The sequence below is a fragment of the Sus scrofa genome, chromosome 8 (genome assembly GCF_054392235.1).
Source record: "Sus scrofa isolate SSC_HxYL_T2T_F1_AM1 chromosome 8, Sscrofa_HxYL_maternal_Yorkshire_Landrace_v2.0, whole genome shotgun sequence".
In the NCBI taxonomy this organism is placed as follows: Eukaryota; Metazoa; Chordata; class Mammalia; order Artiodactyla; family Suidae; genus Sus; species Sus scrofa.
The window spans coordinates 123,618,565-123,623,455 of NC_139390.1; positions in this window are offsets into that span (position 1 = coordinate 123,618,565).

A 4,891-nucleotide genomic window follows, 5' to 3' on the forward strand; every position below is an offset into this window, starting at 1 on the left:
TATCTCTATTTTTCCATGAACAGATTTTTATTTGTGGGATTTAAAGTAATCGGCATATGATCCTGAAAATCTAATTTTTTTTTTTTACGATAAGCAAAATTTTGTTTTTAGTGCTACACTTGCTCTTATGTCAGCAGAATGAATACTGTATATAAATCTTTCATAAAATATTCCGGGTTTGTTCATCTTGTTTTTCTCATCTATTTTCTCTTTCTTACATATTTTTTAAAAAGGAAGAAAGAAGAACATGATGGTTTCCATACTTCTAAAGGATATATTTTTTGTTGAAGGCTTTAAAAGGGCCCCTAAAAAGAGGGAGAAATGACTGTATCCAAACTTTTTCCTTCCTTCTCCATCATAAATGCCAGGAGACAGCGTTCCATGCATTCCTTGTGCTGTGAATGAAAAGTCCTGGTGACAACACTTGAAAGCATTAAGGTACATGAAGAAATGTGCTACACTGGAGTTCAATCTTGGGCCACTCCCAGCAATGCTCTAAGGTTACGTTTTTATTGTGTTACTTCTTAAATTGTGGAACATTGTGTTCCACCCATGTTGCTTATTATTTGGTGGTGAATGTGCTTACTTCACTGCTTCTCAGAACAATGGTCTATTTTTTTTTTTTTTTTTTTTTTTGTCTTTTTATGGCCACACCTGCAACATATGAAAGTTCCCAGGCTAGGGATCAAATCGGAGCTACAGCTGCTGGCCTACACCACAGCTACAGCAATGCCAGATCCAAGCAGTGTCTGTGACCTATACCACAGCTCACGGCAATGCCAGACCCTTAACCCACTGAGTGAGGCTAGGGATTGAACCCATGTCCTCATGAATACTAGCCAGGTTTGTTACCGCTAAGCCACAATGGGAACTCCCAAAGTTCTAATTTTTTGATGCTTCGTAAACTATGAGAAACATAGAACAGTCTTATATCTTGGAAATCATTAATATGGTTGCAACTATGGCAATTTAAACAATTAGATTTTATGTCCACAGGAGAAAAAACACATTAGAAGATTTTTGTAAATTTTATAAATTCCAGGATGTATTCTGTGAGTATATTATTAATATAAAATATCTTGGCCATGGCAACAGAATTGGATTACCTAGGGTGACAAAGGAAAATTAGATGACTTGAATTATGAGAGTTCCTGGATACTCAGCAATTTTGCAGGTGAGTTGCTATGCTTCTTTATTATATTTTGGTGTAAGCAACAATAGGGCAAAACTATAAAACTGGATTTTCATAGATAATACTTTCTTTACTTGACATCTTCAAGGATAGAAATTCTTAGAGGTTTATATGTAATAATAGAATAATTCTTCAAAATAGTTTGAATTAACCAAAAAGGGATTAGAGGAGAGTTCCATAACTTATTCAGACATTGAACCAGATAATAATTTCATATGATTCTAGAAAATCATGTATTTTTTCAAGTGTGTTTATTGCTAACAGTTGTTTTAGTTGACATGTTTTATGCAGAAGCTATTCCCTGCTTTTTTTTTTTTCCACTCTTGTCTTTAATTTGTCTTTTTTTTAATGGAGAAAAAATGTTATTTGAAGTAAACATAAATTTAAGGTTTTTACTTGCATATACTCCATAAGCATGGTAGTTATATAGGACATTTTTGGCTATTTGGAAATTTTGTTTCTAATCTTTTATTCTAATATTTTGGCTTAAAATCTATCTTTGTATCCTTTGCAGTTCAGATTTTGGGAGCCAATTTTTAAGTCAGCATTTCTTATTTTCCATGTATGTATATAAAATGAAATGTCAACCAAACTGTCTTTTTAGTCTGAGTCTGTGTTGTGTTTATTACGTTACTTATGACAAAAATCATTCCAATTAACAGTATTGTAATTTCACAAATTGGAAGCAGTACTTTCTAAGAATAGCACTTTTAAAAACTATTCTAATTGTGTATAAACTACATGTAAGGCATTTTTAATACAGGACTGAATTGCCAGTGTCACTCTTAGGTGTTAGGAGAATCTGGTTGCCTGGTTTGAATTATGATCTTCTTCTTATGACTTTTCTGAAAAGTGATCTTCTGTTTAAAATTATATGGCTTCAGGAAAACTGCACAGTTGGAAGGGAGGTTGGAAAAGAACAACATTTAAATGGTGCTGTTTAACCTTTGATACCATCATAAAACACATGTAGCTGAAAATTCTTATTCATTAGAGCCTCCAAGAACTTTTCTTACCTTTCCTGAATTGCCATATAATTTTATTCATAATTTTTACTTATTTATACGTATTCATGATTTATATCTTATTAATATTGAGTTAACACAGGGGGTGGAGAGAGATTAATCTGTGTGTGCATATGTATGTGTTGTTTTTGGTTGACAGAGTTTAATTCGTGACCCTAGTAGCTAGGGATCAATGCAGGTTATTAAACATCTTTCATGTAAAAGATCCTGCCACCATTACACTGTTGCAATTGAAGTTAATACTCAGTGTCTTATATTTAACTTATTCTCAGGGAATCAGGGAATTTGGGGAAGCTCCATGGAATCCTTTGGGCTTTTAGGGTTTTGTTATTGTTTTTTTTTAAGTAAGTTAACACTTCAGTTCACTGAGTCCTACCTGCTGTCATTTAAGGGACTGTTTTGAAAATTCTGCATAAAATTTGCTCCCCAAATGTGTTATTTATCTTCACATAATTTGAATATTTTAAGTGTGTTTATATATTATTGAGATGTCTATATGCATGTATATTTGAGCTTGAGTGCCCATCCAAACACTATAATAGATGACTTAATCTGTAGCTTATATACTTTGACCACATGAAAAAGGCCTTTATCCCTCCAAAATTCATGATGTCTACAGAGCAGCAGCAAGAACATTGTGGGTAATTTTTGCTTTGGCAAACCAGCAATTGGTTTAATTTCTCATTTATTCAACAAGTATTATTGTGTGTCTTCAATGTGCCAACTACTGGGGACATCAAGATGAATAAAACATCATTCCTGACACATTTACCAACACCGTGGAACTCAACCAAGTAGTTGAAATAAATGCACAAATAAATAAGCAGTGAAAAATGTTTGTTGTGAATGGAGCAGGCAGCACGTGAAAGAGTGACGAGAGATGGTGGAGTGGAGTGCTTTAATTTCAAATTCTTTCCAGCTGAGAGAAGAGGGCAAGGCTTGAGCACCCATGGGATGTAAAACCTAAGAGTAAAGTAGTGAACCAAAGAGACAGGAATGGCAGAAAAGAAAAAGAAGAAGGTTCAAAGGACTTGAGACGTGCCACCACTCTAGTCCAAGTTGCTGTCATTTCTTGTGGGGGCCACGTTTTTAGCTATCAGAGTTTTCTCCCATTCATTCTTGTCTGTCCTCAAACATTTTCTATGCTGCAACCTGAGTAGTTCCTTTAACACACACACACACACACAGTTCATGTGATCCCATGTTCATCGTCCATGATGACCCACTGCTCTTAGAATGAAATCCTAAATGTGGTCCGAGAGGGTCTTGTGGACTGGCTCTGCACTCTCATCCCATATCATGCCTTTCTTTGTGCTCCAGCCACTTAGACTTTCTTCCAGTCCTGACACTTGCAAAATGGGTTTTGCCTCTCACCTCAGGATGTTTTGTTCACTTTGTCCTTAACACCTAGAATCTTCTTTCTCTGTTTTCCTGGATAATGCCTCTTTATTCTTCAGAACTTAGCTAATGCTTCACTTTTGAAAGGAACTTCTCCATAACTTTTCTGACTGTCAAATCCACCTATTGCGGGCTCTCAGAGTAGCTTGTGCTTCTTTACAGTGCTGATTAATAAATTCATTCATTCAATAAATATATATTGCACATTTACCATGTGCTCTTCATCTAGGCAACCAGAATATATTCATAAAACAAGACAAAAACCTCTGCCCTCATTGAGTTCACATTATAGTGGAAAGAAAAAGGGATAAGAAGTAAATATACATGTCACATGGTAATGTATAAAATGGGTAAAATTTAAATGTGAAAGGGAGATTAGAAATGCCAGGTGGGGTGAAAGGACGAGGAAGGTAGATGGAATTTTGAATGGGTAGTTAGGGAAAGCCTAACAAAGCAGGTTAACATTTGAGGTATGGCCTAAAGCAGGCAAGTAATAAGTAAGCCACATGGATGACTTGGAAATAGCCTACCTAGCAAAGGAAAGAGCAAGTACAAAGACCTTGTAACAAGAAGGGCTTGGAGTTTTCAAGGACCAACAAGAAGCCCATTGCGTCTGGAGTGCAGTTAGAGAAGGAAGAGAGACCAGATTATGTTGGGTCATGTTAAGGGTTTGATCTTTACTTGGAGTGAGAAGGGACATCTTTGGAGGGTTTGACAGGAGGGAGACATGGCCCACCTTATATTATAAAAGGATTGCTTTGGCTACTGTGTTGAGAGTAGACTATATAGAAGGTCAAGAATGGTGGAAAGGAGACCAGTCTGGGAAATCATTGCTGTAATCCAACTGAAAGTAGATGGCAGAATGAGAGAGACAGCAGTGGAGGATGTATAAAAGAGGTTGGAATTAGCACACAGCTGGAAATAAAGGAAATAGAATTTGGATAGACAAGTAGGGCTTTAGGTATGCAGGAAAGAGAGGAATTAATAATAATGCCAGGGCTTGTGATGTGAATGACTGAAAAAAAGTGCAGTTGCCCTTTTTACTGAGAAAGACTGAATTTTGGGTTTAGACATATTAAGTTTGAGCTGTTTCTCAGACGTTTAAGTGAAGATGTCAAGCAGACAACTGGATATATGGGCTTGGAGTTTAAGGTAGATTTATAGGCTGGGGATATAGATGATATTTTAAAATAAGGAACCTGGATGAGATTATCGAAGGACTGCATGTGGGTAGATAAAGAAAGAAAGGGCACGGACTGAGATCTAGGACTCACCT